Below are 16,508 nucleotides of genomic sequence, written 5' to 3'. Positions count from 1 at the left end.
AATTGAAGGGTTAGTTCATAAATGAATAAAAAGCCAGCGGCATTTATCCAAAGTTTGTTTAACTATCCTAACCTCATGGGCCTGTAAAAATTCAACTGAAAATCATTGAGAAGAGGTCCTCCCATGAGATCCCTGGCACTTTCTGCTTCTGCTTGGTTCAGAAATACCATGAGAGTTTCTCTCTCTTTTCCTTCTTTCTTCTTCTTCTTCTTTTTTTTTTTTTACTTGCAACATTTCAACACTCCTGGTTCCATTTGCAGATGGAGAAGAGTGGAGGGGGAAAAAATGGGAGAAAAACGTAGTTCAACTTTCCTTAACCTAGAAGTTCTTGCAGCTTTTACATGGAATTTCAGGCCAGAATGCCCCTGTTGAGGACAGTTGTCTCTGCCGTGTACCCTCCACGGAGGTTCTGGTAGAGGACAGCCACTTCAGATCAAGTCTAGGACACCTGACAATGGAATGTGGGCTCTGGCCTTAGCACCCATTAGCCTAACATCCCTGGGGCAACAGAAACAGAAACTAGATTATTTATCAAACTAGACCAGAGTTCTGTTGTTCATAGAATAGCATATTTCATATCAGTCCTGAGGAGGAGAGGCTGTGTGGGTAGATAAATTGCAAAAATAGCCACAGCCCTCATATCTATGGAGATGGAAAGTAGATTAGTGGTTGCCTAGGATGGGGGCGAGGGGAAGCTGGAGGGAAAGGAGGAGTGATTGCTAATGGGTATGGGATTTCTTTCTGGGGTTAAGAAAATATTCTAAAATTGACTGTGATGATGATTGCACAATTCTGTAAATATATCAGAAACCATTGAATTGTATCCTTTAAATGGGTGAATTGCATGGTATGTGAATTATACCTCAATAAAGCAATAGCTTTATTATATTGAGAACAATAACCACAATCCTTCACTTGTCTCTGGACCCGTGCCCTTTGCAATGTGACTTTGCAGCTCTCCCCACCAAGGAATGGAGTCTGTTTTCCCACCTATTGACTCTGGGCTCCCTAATGATGCTGGTTAGCCCACAGAACATGGCGGAAATGATGGCATGCCAGTTCTGAGCTTTAATTCTATAGAGGTTTTGCATGTTTCTTCTCACTCTCTTCCTCTGCTCTCTTCATTATGAAGACGTCATAGGCCAGCCCCCTGGAAGGTGAGGGACCTGTGTAAGCAGCAGCGTCATCCCAGTGAAAGCCATGTCAGCCCACCTTCTAGCTGCCTACAGATACACCAGCAAACCCAGCTGAGTGAGGCAAGTCAGCCCAAAGCAACTGGACCACTGACTGAGCCATGGAGTCCTGAGACATGAAGATTGCTCTTGAGTTACGACAGGCACTGGGGCAATGCCTGGCTGACATACGTGGCGATCTCGCTGAGGTTTGAGAAGCATGGGGAGGAATATGTGCACAGTTGCCCTGGTTACCCACTAGGCCAATAATTTCACTCAGATTTTCCAGGTTCTGACCAGGGCTTTCATATTTCCTGCTAAATCTCCTTGAGACGGTAATGAAACTCATCCTCAGTTGGGTGAGAGCTGGCGATCATTAGACATTTGCTCTCAGATGGCATGAGTGTTGCCCTCACCTTCAGGAGCTTCTGGAGAGGAAAGTGCAGCTCTGGCTCAGCACCTGGCCGTGTCTGTTCACCTGGGAGGGGCTGGGAGGAAGGGTCATCACATCAGCAGGGACACACTGGTCACGCCTACAGCATCCTGGTGTGTCTGATGTGGCTCGCTCCTGGAGACTGGGGAGAAATCGGCTTGAATAAATGTAAGTAAGTTCTGTGACCCTCACGCAGGATATGCTGGGGAGGTAGAGGCAGAAGCCCTGTGCGGCAGGGGCAGGGCCACGGGCAGCTCAAGTGAAGAGAGAAACAGGGAGGGAGAGATCAGAGGTTGCTTTGTGGAGCAGACACACTTCGAAGGAGCTGAATGATTTTAAGGTTTTAAGTTTTGTGAGGACTACGGTGGAAATGACATGAGCCATGTCCTAGAGATAGTTAAAGATGAAACGCACACGCGTGCATGAACTCTCCCCACCTCCGTGCCGCCCAACAGAACTTTCTGCACTGATGGTATGGCTATTGAGCATTAGAAATGTGGCTGCTATGACTGCAGAGCCAAATTCTAAATTTCATTTACTTGTAACTAATTTCATAAGACCACTGGTTAGTATTTGGGACAGTACCACTCTATACAAGGTATAGATGCGTATTTTTAAATTTTTATTTTTTGCTATAACAAATATCACAGAGGCAGTTTTTACCAGAGAAACACCGGGCTGTTGTTTAGTCGTAACTAACTTCTCTATACCCAACCACTCAAATTTCTCCTGTCTAAAAGCGGGAAGCTTCCTCCTGGGCCAGCACTCACATGTTCAACCAATACTTATTAGACACCTACTGTGTACAAGGTATCCTACTTGGCAAAACACAATGAAAACAAGGGAAAATGGATGTGCAGCTTCTCTGAGCATCTCTGTTAAAGTTGTAAAGTTCAAATGCAAGGATGGCTTTGACAACATTTTGGAGTAAAATTATTTAAATTAAAAAATAGTGAATTTTCTACAACAAAAAGTAAATCATGTGCATTTGGAGAAGGCTCTTCTTAATTCTACAGGTTGGCAAGTTTGATTCCTATTGTCACTGAAGATGATGTAATTGTGTCTTAATAAGCAAAATTATTAAAGGGTTTATGAGCTTTCATTTGCAAAACCCAGGGAGAAAAGGTCAATAAGGATTCCCCCCTACAAATCTCTAAAGAATTTGAATTTAAAATGAATCTCGTTCTACAAGGAAAAACGTAAAATCAGAAAGGCAGAAACCAACCAAAAAAAGGAAAAAAAACCTTAATTTATGTTGACTTCATTATTCTCTAGATTAAAAGCAACTCAACATAAAATGAGGACTTTGAGTTCAAACTTTTAAGGAATTCACATATTTGCATCAATTTTTAAAAGGTTTTATAACTAATGAACTTGGATTTCTTTTGGCATGGCATAAAATCCATTTGTACAGTTTTTAATTAAGAATGCAGCCTATGCAATTAAAATTAAGGGTAGGGACTTCATCTGATGTCCTATGAGAACTCCAGTCGAAAAAATTATGGTAATGCTGTGTGTCCTAAAAGCCTTCTCTGAGTGCCACAAACACGTGGCAAGGAATTAGCCTTGCTGCATGATGAGGATTTGTTTAAAGTTGATAATTAGGAACATTTAATTTTGATGTGTTAGGGCCTTGTTTACCACTAATCTCCCTGGCATTTGCTGTGGGCTTGGGAACCAGCACTAGGATCATCTAAAATTGAGCTCAGAAAGTATAGACTGGGTCAAACTCAGATCCATAATGCAAATACTGCAGTTTTTGCATAGGCAGGGGAATTCCTAACGTGGGTTTTAATATTTAAAGTTACCAGCGCCATTATTGAGAATATTAAGATGCTTTCATGTCGAACTGATTAAAATTGCATTTAGAATAATGAATGACATGTAATGTACAAATACCCACCCACTTCCATTTTTTTTTAAAGTATAAACGACTCTAAGGGAAAGTCTTCCAAGGTATTTTTGGGGGAGACCGGGAGCTACAGGGCACAAACCCAGGGCCAGTGTGTCCCATGAGGCGGTCTGCGGCAAGCGTGTGCCTCAGGGCTCGCCAGAAACGAGACTCGACGGGAAAGTGAACTCCAGAACTCAGTATTCATCTTCCTTCCAACTTCTGGAAGACCGAAGATGCCTGTTAAAATAGGCCTTTCTTTCTGGCAGGGGTGGGGGGTACTGCCCAGGTCGAGTGGCTTTGAGTGCCATTCATTTCTCGAAGCATTTAGGACACAGCTCTAAATGCATTGTGTGGGCTGCGCCCTCCTGCCAAGGCTGTATTCCTGCAAAAACCATCTTTGTTCCATTCTTTCTCCCAGGGTACAGGTCACACTCAATTTGGTGCTTCTGGCATTTGTCCTCAGAACTCAGAGGTACCAGCCGCCCCAGGTAGCCCTCCCAGTGAGCACCGTTAGCTGAGACCCAAGCTTTGGCAAGGCTTCCTGTCCTGTGTGCTGGCCCCTCTGAAGAGCCTTCCTTGAGTGTCAGTCTAAGCAGCTCACCAACCCACTCGAATTCCCCAGCCGAAGCCCCAGGAAGACCCTCTAGCTCCTCCCACCCCCCCAGTCCCCATCCCAAATGCTCCCCTGAAAGAGGTCTAGGGTAGGTCGGAATGAGCCCTACATAGGAGATGAAGATGCCTCCACAACCTCCCAAACCCTACCCCTGTCAAGCTCTCTTATATCACCAGGATAACCTTTCTCATTGTTATTTAGAGTGCATTTTTAAAGAAAAGTTTTAGATTTACAGACAAATGACTGAAAAATTCAGAGTTCCCATACACTCCCTCAGCTTTGGCCCCACTCCCCAGTCTCCCTCTAAGAAACATTTTGCATTAATGCGGTACATTTGTTAGAACTGAGGAACCAATATTGACACATTATGATTAACTAAAGCCTGTGGTTTACACTAGGGCTCCCTCACGGTGCTCTACGTTCTATGGGTTTAGTGAGACAAATGGGGAATGGCTGGTAGCCGCCATGAGGCTATCATGCAGAATAGTTTCCCTGCTCTAAAAATCCTCTCTACTCCACCTATTCACACCTCCCTCCCCCTAAAAACTCGATTCTGTCATTTCCCTGTTTAAAATGATTAAATTAAAATAAATCCCCAGCACCTGCCCCTACCAGGAGCAAGCCTTTTATACCTCTCCATCCCTCCTTCACCTGAAGTTATTACAGGAGTTATTATACAAAGCCCCAACTCCTCAGCTGAGGACATTATAAACCTTCATGCTCTGCCTGGTTCCTGCCTACCTGTCTGGCCCCATCAATCCCACACCGTCAAATGAAATGAAGTGTTGTGGATGAGGGTGTGGGCTCTTCCCTAGGATACACCTGGGCTGGAACCCACGTCCTCCACCATCCAGCTGCCTGAACTTGAAAGCATGAACTACCATGGACATTATGAAAGATCAATCACACCCTGGGAAAATATGTACAACAAAACAGCAAATGTATCCTAACCGTGTAAATAGTTCGTACACGTTTCTTTTATTCATCTAACAAGGCTTGAAAAGTGCCTGCTAATATTATATGCCAGGACATCAGCATCCAAGGTTTAAGATGTCAATATCATACTCCTTGTCTCAGAAAGTTTATATTCCCATTAACTCATATAAATAAAAACAAATATTTATTTACAAGTTGCCTTCCAGAAGAGCCATACCAATTTAAATGCCCACCGAGGGAGTAATTGAGTGCCATCTTATAGTTCAGTTATCAGCACTGATTTCTGTTGTTAAAATTTTTGTCAATCTGACATGCAAGGCAGTGTTTTGTTTTGATTTATGTTTATCAGATTATAAATGATTTTTCATGATTATTGCCCATCGTTTTCTCCTATGAATTATCATTTCATAGATACTACCTGAGAATAGAGCCTTTTGACGATTTCTTACGTTTTAAAACTTTGTTTTACCCATATTGCATTGACTAATGCCCCAGCACAGTGCTCAAGACTTGGGGTATCCTCTCCTTGTAACTGGTTATAAAGGAAGTGCTGATAATATGTCCCCTTTGAGGATTAGGCTTGCTTTCTGTTTGGGGATGGTCTCTTTTCATTAGGTTAAGAAAGTTTCCTCCCATGTCTTGTTAGTTAAGAGTTCTTTGCTTAACATGAGTAGTGGTTTTATTCAGTGCTTTCTGAATCTACTACAATGATCACAGTTTTTTCTGTTAATTTGTTAATGTGGTATAGATGTAGCTCCACTTTTTCATTCCTGGAAAAAAACCCAAGTTGGGTGGATGCTGGATTATTTTCTACTTTTTATGACTGTATAAGGTGGGAATTATCTGTTCTTCAAGGTTTGGAAAAATTCACCTGTAAGACTGTCTTTGCCTCTAAACTATCTGGGAGAGTCTCTTTTTGGGATTTTTTTTTTTTGCTAAGCTTCTTTCTACTTATTTTTTTTTATTTACTAACTTTTTTCCCCTAGATTTTTACTGATAATTCAATTTATTTAGTGAGTATAGGCTTATTCAGATTTTCTATATTTTATGAATAAAATATATTTTATTAATGTATTGATATTTTCTAGGATGTTACACATTTTATCTAACTTTTGCATTTATTGACATTAAGTTGTTCAGAATATTTTGTGTCTACTTGAGCCTCCTTCCCATTCTTAATGTCTCTATTTTTTGCAGTTTTTCTTTCCTTTTCTCTTGTTCATTCTCTTTGGAGTTTTTGGTGTTTTTTCTATTTAAGTAGCCTTTTTAAAGAACCATCTTTAGATCTCTGTGTTTACTTTCAGTTACTTTTGCTCTTAATATTACTATTCCTTTCTTTGATTTTCTTGTTATTTACTTTAGTATTTCTTTCTCTTAATAAATGTATTTTAAGGCTATAAATTTACCTCTAAATACCATTTTAGATACATTCCTCAAGTATTAGTATGAACTTCTGTCATTCCAAATATTTTATAATTTCATCGCTGCATAGGATTTCCTCTTTAAACTCGGGTTTGTTCAGTTAATCTTTTATTTTTCAAAATGTGTTTGACTATTGTTTTCTAATTAAATCTATGGAAATATCTTCTTTATTGATTATTCTTGCTTCATCACTTAAAGACTCTGTTCTTACCTTCAATTTTTATATTTTCTGTAGTAATACTACTAAAAGAATTTTCTTTCAGTCCCTGAGATACGTTTTTACATTTTTTTCATTGAAAATATTTTTGTTCAATCTATTTTAGATGTATCTTTTATAAGAACTATATATATAATATATAACATACATACATATATATATGTATATATAAATCTGTCTGATTTTTAGATTTTAACATGTAAGTTTCATCTATTGTACTCTTTGCAAAAGGGACACATTTAGAATTATGACTCTTATTTCTTGGGCTTCTTTATCAACATTTCTTTGTGTGCTATCTCCTTTCTATTTTTTCTGAGGGATTTTTTTTTTTTTTCTAAATCCTTTGTATTTTTCTCTGCTGGAACCCATCTGTGGATTGCATTCCTATGTCTGTGGTTATCTCTTTAAATTTTGTGTCCACACCACCTGAACACAGGTGTCTGAGCTACCCCACACCTGCACCTCCCTCCCGAGCGGGACCAAAGCCACAGCACATTTTTACGTCCAACAATGACTTTCCGCCCCCCTTCCTCACTAAGGTTGTCTGAGGTTGAGTTCACTGTACAAAACACACATAATTAATTATTATTTCTCATTGTCAATAATTAATTAAATTTACCAACGTGTTTTATCAATATTTCTTACACCCACATCTTCCCTCTGGGCTTGCCTTTATTCTTGCTGAAGTAAGACTTCTAGCAGCTCTTTCCATGAGTGTTTTTGAGTGGCAAATTTCAGCCTTCATTTATCTGAAAATATATTTATTTTTCCTTCACTCTTGAATCCTACTTAGCTGGGTGCAGAACTCTAGGTTGACAAATGATTTCTCGCAGCACTTTGGAGACTGGCCTCGGGTAGACTCAGGCTTCTTTCCCTCTGTCTATTTCATTTTCAAGATTTCCAAACAGCTCTTTTGTTCATGGCCACTTAGTCTTGATTGAAATTTTCCTTTTTGTTTCATATTTTCTGTCTTCTGTATTTTTTTCTTTACTTGAGGATTCTAAACATACTTATTTCAAGGTCTTTTTTCATATAATTCTATTGTTCTCATTTCATTTGGAGCAAATGCATCTTCGCAATTAATGACTATGTGGCCTGCTTCTTTCAGCACTGAGCATATGCAAATGTTTCTTGGGATTTTTGTGTTCATGGGTCCTGAGAGAGAAGGGTTCTCTGTCCCTGCCCCTGCTTTCTGCCCAGGCCAGGAACTTACCTGTTGTTGCTCTTTGGCTCCCCTGGACCTCAATGCAACATGAGACCCATCCAGGTCACTGCACCCACTGGGGCTCGGCTCAGTTCTGGGCACAAGGCTAGTTCTGGATTTTTCCTTCCTCCTGTGCCCTGCTTCCAGCAGAGTGTCTGTGGCCCATGAGCATGGTTTCTTGAGACCTCCAGCAGCTCCCTCTTTGCCAGGTATGGGGGCTGCCACCTGCATCTATTTTACTGTCTGGTGTTCCCCTTGTCCTGGGTCCAATGAGGCATGGACCTGGTTTTTGTGTGCCTGTGACTTTTTTATTTTTCCCTCTTATATTTTATGTCATTATTAGGTCTTGGAACAGGGTGGGGCAGGGGCCTCAAATATGTACTTGTGGTGCAATTTCCAATGACTATAAAAAAATTCTATTATGAGTGTAATCCCTATCTATCACCTGCACTTCATTTAACTTTTTAAATTATAAATAATTTTATACTGATTATATTCTATATACAATTTTATCTATACTCTAGGATAAATTTCTTGGAAGAAAACAAATACCATGTCAACAGATATAAACATTTTAAAAGTGTCCTTGGTACACTGAATATTTTTCACAAATATACCAAGTGTGGGTGTGAATGTGTGTGGTGCAGGTAGAGATGTGCATGGAGGTGTGGGTGCGTGGGGTGCAGGTAGAGATGTGCATGGAGGTGTGGGTGCGTGGGGTGCAGGTAGAGATGTGCATGGAGGTGTGGGTGCGTGGGGTGCAGGTAGAGATGTGCATGGAGGTGTGGGTGCGTGGGGTGCAGGTAGAGATGTGCATGGAGGGGTGGGTGCATGGGGTGCAGGTAGAGATGTGCATGGAGGTGTGGGTGCGTGGGGTAGAGGTGCGGGTGGAGCTGGAGGTGTGGGTGTAGGAGGACACTGACCGATTACAAGGCAACATAACACGCGGCATCAGTGCTCCAGAATAAAAAAGAAAAAAAAGCTTGGACTAGGGTTTTCTTTCATTAAATATTTGTTTTCTCTACATTTTTAGTGTTTCCTTCTGATCATGAAAATAATGTAAAAAAAATAATATTTGACCTTGCCTTTGATATTTATGTACTTAGTATCCAGCCATCCTATTTTATATATCATATTAATATGCACTAATATGTACTTATCAAATTAAGCTTTATGTTTGCATTTATTTAATAAATATTAGGTGCTGTGTGTTTGAGTCCTTATTGCTTTTTTTCCTTCAACTTGTTGTGATCGTTTTCCTAGATCACTAAAAGTTTTCTGAAAAAAAAAAAATGCCCCATGGCAGAATATTTTTCCATCTTATGGGTGTATTATAATTTACTCATTTTCATACTGTTGGCTATTTAGCCACTTCCAGTACTCAGACATCTATAATGCATTTCATGGAACATTTGTGGGATCCGTGGCCCCATGCTGTCGAGTGGCATTGGTTTCTTTGTGTACCTGATAGATTGAATGCTCCTTTTTCAGACTCTGGTCAGTACAGGCTTTGGTCAGTACAAGTCAGCCTCAGCCTCCAGGACCCCGTGGTGAGTGACACCACCAGGAGCTGAGGAATGGCACAAGGACAGGTGCAGGGTGTAGAGACAGGAAGCCCTGCCTGGCCTGCTGGGGCAGAGGGCAGAGCCTCACCTGGGAGCCACCTGTCAGCTGTGCACTAGGAGATGAGCAGAGCTGGGAGGGATGACCATGTGTGTCTGGGTGTGAGTGCACATATGTGTACACACATGTGTTCCAGGCTGAGTGTTCTGCTGGTGAAAAGGTGCTGAGCAAGGAGAAGACATGCACAAGACTGGGAGCCCTTGCAGACCAGACTGAGGACCGCGGATGGGACGTGCAGTGAAGGGTTACCCCGGGAAGTCGCAGCGGTCATGCTACAGGCTGTCATTTCCACTCCTGAGTCAGGATGCCTGTGCAGACAGAACACCTGTGCAGACAGGTGGTGAGGAGGGGCAGATGGACAAGGAGACTGTAAAGGAGGCCCTGAGCCCTGCAGGTGGCAGGGTGGTGGTGAGCAGAGTGCAGGGGAGAGTCTGTAGACCCCTGCAGGACTTGTTTCCCAGCACTCCTTCTCTAGAGGGAAGTCAGCAGAGGAGATGGAGGGTCTGGATTTCTGATTTGTGGCTGGTGGGGCACATGGAGGAAGGGGGCATGGAGGGAGAAACCGATTTTGATGGAAGGCTGAGTTCTGTTTGGGACATTCGAGTTTTGAGATTAAGGGGAAATACTGAGCAGCATTTGATCCCTTGGGTCTGATATTCCGAAGAGCAGCTGGGGCTGGGACTCTGTGGCATCTATAGCCATGGGCCTGAAATGCCCTGGGGTTGTGAGGGGAAGAGAGAGGCAGGGGCTGAACCCAGAGGAAGTCGGGGCAGCAGGAGGGGCTGCCCGAGAAGAAGTGTGTGTGGTGTCCCGGCATCAGGGCAGAGGGAAGGTTCACCTGGAAGAGCTTCTGCTGAGAAGTCAGAGAGTTCAGGCTGGAGAGTGTGCACGCACCTGGGGACCCAGATGTTATCAGGGCCATTAGCACAAACCAGGCTTGGACCTTGGGTGGGTTGAGAGGAGGAGGATGAAGGGAGTGGAGAAAAGACTCCAGAAGCCTGTCTGCAAAGGGCAAAATTGGATGTCAGACAGAACCTTCAACCTGGGTCCCGGATCCCCGGGCTACGCGTGGTCCCCAGGCCCAGCAGCTGCAGCCTACGTTGACCCACCTGGGTGGAGGGAAGCCACTGGAGGCTCACGTGCGGCTCGGGAGGTGGGGCTTCCAGGTGCAGGAGACGCAGAGGTCGGTCCAATGAAATCACTTCAATGTTCGAAGCCTTCACATTCACTGACAGATTATAATTCCGTTGATACCACTGAGCTTGTTCCGCGTTAGTCGGTTGAGAGAAAGCGCTGAGTTATAGCAGCTCTTATCCTTTGAGAGCCTGGCATCCCTCTTGGAGGTAAATCACAGCCAGCGAGAAGGTACCGCTTGCGACGCCGCAGGGCCAGCTGGTGCTCGGCGGCCGGTGCCACCCGGGCCGGGCGGCAGCTGCAGGGCCTTGCCGGGACCACCCTCTGTGCCTCCATGACGAAGCCCTGACACGGATGCACAGAAATACAAATTAGTGGCGGAGTGACGATGACCCTGGCGCTTGCCAGTGTTCCCAAGAGCGGCGTGCGCGCGGGCCCAGCTCTCCATCCCGCAGAGGCACGGGGCCAGGACGCTCCGCCCGGGCTTCCTCTGTACCCGCGGAGTGGTGCGAGCAGAGCCCACTGCAGCCCAGAAATGCATGTCAACCCAAAGCAGAAAATATATGAATGAAGAGACGATGCATTTTGGATATGAGAAGAGGCATCTCTTGGGCTCTATATAATATCGTTAATTATGGGAACCAAGTTGGAGCCAAGGAGGGTGGGGGCCCCCTTGAGAAGATGCCTCATGTTTGTCAGGCTGACCTCATGAAGCCTTAGGCTGGAAGTGGCAGGGTCACCCGAGGCCCGCGGGAAGGGAAACACTCGTCCTGTTGGAGGTAATCATTGTGGCAAAATGCTTCCTCTGCCGCAGACAGATGAGCAAAGGCTGAGTTTACTTTCTGACACTGAGTGGCTTATCTTTTCCTTTATTCTCTTTCCTCAGTTGGATTTTCCAAGGCCTCCCTCTCCTCGTGCTTCTGGGAGAAACATACCTTAGCCTTGCGGAGATCCTGCCCTAGGCATGTGTCCTGGTAACTCATGGATCAGAACCACCGTGGGACACCTGGGGGGCCACACTGCTATTCTTTCAGCTAAAGAAACTGCTTGGAGAGTACTTACTCGATTTGTAAGGGGTCTCCAAGCTCATCTGTGAAGGAGCCTCAAGCCCCACCAGCTCAAAGTGCAGCCCTTAAGAAAAAGGTCCCTCAGTCCATTCAGGGGCTATTCTCCTTGAGTATGGGGTCCCCTGCCATCTGAAGGAAGCACATGGACTTGAAACCAAAAACCTAGACTTTGTAATTCCTGCCATTGTGTTAGTGTGGGTTTTGAGGCAAATCAGGGAAACAGCCTTTGTTTAGCTGGAATGGCTGTGGTGAACTCTTAAGAATAAACATAAGCATGCAGATAGATTTAATTTATACTTTTCTCTGGGGGTTTGGGGGGACATATCTATTTGTGGGAAGGAAGTTTTAAGAGGATGGCCTCCATGTCTGCCTTGTTTTTCTCCCAGCACACATCCTGACGATGTCTTTGCTTGGTGAGTTGGAAGCCAGCATTTCTAGTACATCTCTTATTTATTTATTTATTTGAGAGAGAGAGAGAATCCCAAGCAGACTCCCCGCTAAGCACAGAGCCCAAAGCAGAGCTTGATCCCATGACCCTGAGATCGTGACCTGAGCTGAAACCAAGAGTCAGGCACTCAACTGACTGAGCCACCCAGGCCCCCCTTCTGGTGCATTTCTGACTTTCTGCCCTATCAGGGTGGTGGTAGATATTAGAACATAAATATATGGACATATAAATTTATAAAACATGCAAATGGTTGAAATATATACACTTCTATGTCTCATATATGAAATTTACGTTGTTTTTATAATTACAGCCTTTTATAGTTTCAGGTTATATGTAATCGTAGGTTGATAGCAGCAACCGACAATATTTTGGATGTCCTTTAGTGTCATGACATAATTCCTGTATTTCTTTTGTGCCTGCATATCATTTGACCCCCAACACAAGTCTCTGCCACCCCAGATTTAGGGCCCTTTATGCTCAGCCCTCCTCTCATTAGCAAACTGACCTTTTTCCCTTGGCTTCAACAGGGAACAGGGATTGGTTATTCAAGCCTCAAACACCTCTACTCCTCAAGATCCAGACTCCATCCTCTTGGTCCTTAGGCAGACACCTCCAGTGAGGGTCCCATAGAAACACGACTTATACTTCCCACCCCTCATCTACAGCTCCTTCTCTCAGTTCCTGACACCACAGTCTCCCTGGTCACCCAAGGCAGGAACTTGGGAGACATCCTAGACTCTTTTTTTTTTTTCCCTTTTACTACCTATATATTATTAGTCCACAAATGTCTGCTAGAGGAGTATCCTGCAGGCGAATAATTCATCCAGAGGTGGCCTCCTCATTCTCCACCATGATTCTGCCCCTTGGTTGGTGGAATCACCATGTGCTTGTCCTCTAAGCTAGAAGTCTGAGCTTCATCCTTGACTTCCACCCTTCCCTATGTGCCAACCTCAGTTATCCCTTGTTCAATAAAACTATGTTCTGAAGAAGAGCTGCACTAGTCCCACCCAGACCACTTCCTGAACTGTGGTGGTGTTTCTCACACACAGCTTTCCCTCCCCAAGGCCCCCCCTCCATACTGGTGCCCTCTGTTCATCCTCCATCCTCCTCTCTTGCTGTGCACTGCCTTCAATAACACCGTAGGGCTCAAAGGGCTTTGAGCAAACCATGCACCTTCCATGCAGTCTTTTATGGTTGGTGTATCGTTTATACATACCTGGCCACCTGGCTCACCCCGGGCATCATTTACGGCAGTTAAAATGCCACGCCAACACCCACACAGCCCTCTCTGCCACCTAGATGGCCGTGTGCATACCTGGCTCTTTTCACCTGCTGCACTGAATTATAGCAGTTTCTTCACATTCCTGTCTCCCCAGTGGGGCAGCAAGGTACTTGGGGCTGTGTTTTAATCATTTTCATATCTCATGGTCTGAGTCAGTGCTCGGCATATAGTAAACATCAATAACTATTCACTGAGTGAATCAATGAATGAATTCAGGCTATTTTCCAGGCCTAGTTCAACCCAGATACCTTACTAGGGGGAGAAAGACAGTGGAGTTAGTCTCTTCTAGCATTTTTGGCTCATCTCCCACAGCACTCCTACATCTATCCTACATTGCCAGTGACTGAGTGGTCATTCCCTCTTACATTTTCTCCCTCAGTAATCTCATCCACAATCTTGGCTTTGATTTCCACCTATTCTTGGAAGAGTCTCAAAGGTGCATCTCTAGCCAGACTTCTCCTCCGAGCTCCACATCTGTTTAGCCAGCTGCCTGTTTGGAGCTCCCTCTGGCACCCACAAGCCAGCATGCCTCAACCCCAAACTGCCCTCTTGCAGGCTCCCCTGCCCCTTAAACGATCCCACCACCTGCTCATGGGAGCAAGTAGAAACAGGAGTCGTTCTGAGCCCCTTTCTCCAAATCCACCTCCCCCACCTCCCATCCATCACCAACTCTGCAAGAATTCACCTCTCATTTATTCATCCAACAGATATTTATTAGATACCACTTATGTGCTAGGCTCCCCTCTGGGCCTTGGGAATTCAGTGGTGAACAAGACAAGAAAGTCTCGATCTCCTGGAGTTTACATGAGGGAGAAATGGTCAACAAACAGGCTTGTAATTAGGTAGCAATAAATACTACCAATGTAATTCACTCTTGTGACCGGAAGAGAAGGGCAGTGTGGCAAAACTGCTCAGTGCCCATCCGATGTCCACTCTCCCTCTCTAATTTATGAATCAAAAATCTGATTTTATGTGGGGCAACAGTGTGCCTGGCCAAAAAACAGCAACAAAATAAAAAAAATGTGATACCATTTTGGTCAAAGAGCCCCAAGAGTTGGTGAGTTGGGGTGTCTGAGAAATGTCTGCTTTCCAGATACAGGTGCCTTCCCATTCCTTCTGCTGCTTCCATCTTCCTTTCTGGAACGCGAGTGAGAGGTTTATGCTGCGGCATCTTCAGGTAGTCCTGAGTGGCTGAGAGGATGAAGGTCCTTGCCAAAGGTTGCAGAGCAAAAGGCTGAAGCCCAGACATGGGCCACCACACCAGCCCTGGGAGGGTGATCTCAATAGCTTCTTGCTTCATGAGAAACACATGGCCCAACCCCACTCTGTTGAGACTGTATGTGACCTATAATATGGCCTTGTATCACCTGCAACTTGGAACAATCCCAGGTGGACAGGCAGAGTAACTCCTAAATACCATGAGACCCAGGTACATGTCTCCTTCCCCACATAACCAACACACAATAGCAGTGGCCTCCTGTCTGCTGAGCCAGTGTCCATGAGGACCTTCTGCAGTTTCTCCCCCACACCACCATCAGCATGCAAACTGGATCCATCTCTGAGTTTTCAGTAGTTGTTAGCACCAAGACAGAATGCCCTCATGTGGCCTGTGAGGCCCTGCAGGTCCTACCCACCCTCTGTCCCCACCTTGCCCGGATCTCCAATCTCGGCTCCCAGCCTCCCTGGCCTCTTCTCAGCCCTCACATCTGCTTGTTCTCTACTCTGGTTTCTCCTTCCCTCTCAACCATGTCTGGCTCTCTCCTCTCCCTCCTTAAAAACACATTGCCCTCACTGGGTTCAGTCTCCCCACAGTCTCTGTACCAGGTCTCACAACCCTCCCAGACAGAGCCTTTGGACAGGGTGTTTGAGTGACTATCTGTTTGAGTAACTGTTGAATCACTTGAAAAACATGTTTTGATCAAGAATGTTTTTGTCTTCTATTATAATCCCAGAACCTAGCGCAATGTCCCACACCCAGAATATTTGTGGTACAAATAGATGAATGAATACATGACTGATTTTGTTCTTTTCTGCAAGCTGTTCCTTTTGCCTTTCATTTCTTTCTCTTCCTGGGGATCTATACCTCATCCTTTAAAATTTAGAGAGTCGGTAGATGGTGTTTCAACAAATTAAATGAGAGTGTCGGTACACAATCAGTGCAGAGATCTGACAGTAAGCCCTCAGTAGTAGCCATTGTCTTGACTTTGAGTCCATTCCTTCTGGGCAGAATTAGGTCTTTCAGCTTTTGTGTTTCTATAAGCCCTGGTCTCTATACCTATTTGTAGAATGTATACACATCAAGAAATGTTTACAGAAATACACTACCCCACCCTCCACCACACTGTGAATACCTCTACGGGAAGCAATCGTATTTCATTTGCTTGGTCCTACATCAACATTTCCAGCACATCAAACATGTTTTAAAATCATTGGAGTCGATGAATTTTACCAAAAAGAAGACTGCAGCTTGGAAGTTCTGAGTTCTCCCACAGCTGGGGAGAAGTGAGGAAGCCAGACTCAGACTCCAGAGTATTGATCCAGGCTCTCATCCTTGTCTTTGTATGTCGATACCCCAACATTCCAGTTTCTATGGTGTACGTATCTTTAAGAAATATAATGACTAACATGGATGGCAATTCCAAGTATCTACACAAAAATCTCTATCTTTGTGATATCTCCCAGAAGATAATGAATTCTTCCATCTCTCAGTGAGCTCAATCCTTTGTAATTATGTAAAGAATAAAATTACTGGTTTATCTGAAAACATACTTTTCCCCATTGGTATCAATTCTCTAATTAGTCACAATCCTTTTAAAATAATCCTGGCATGGTGTGTGTAGGACAAAATAGTTGTGAAATTCAAACATACCGTGGTTTCTCTAATTTCCATAGACTTGGTATGAGTACCTCTCACTCAACAGAAATCCATTTAACAGAATTCAGACGGGGGGAGTGGAGGAGTCAAGCCACCTGGTGGAACAGCCTTCCTTGGCCTGTGGGTGCCATGGAGAGTTGTGCTGCCATCTTGAGCCCACCTCCGTGTCCCTGCTGTCCGTGCCAGTT

This window comes from Mirounga angustirostris, unplaced genomic scaffold (assembly GCF_029215605.1).
Source record: "Mirounga angustirostris isolate CCGP_5_RB_7025 unplaced genomic scaffold, mMirAng1.0.hap1 SCAF_6, whole genome shotgun sequence".
Taxonomy (NCBI): domain Eukaryota; kingdom Metazoa; phylum Chordata; class Mammalia; order Carnivora; family Phocidae; genus Mirounga; species Mirounga angustirostris.
Note: the sequence above shows the minus strand (reverse complement) of the source record.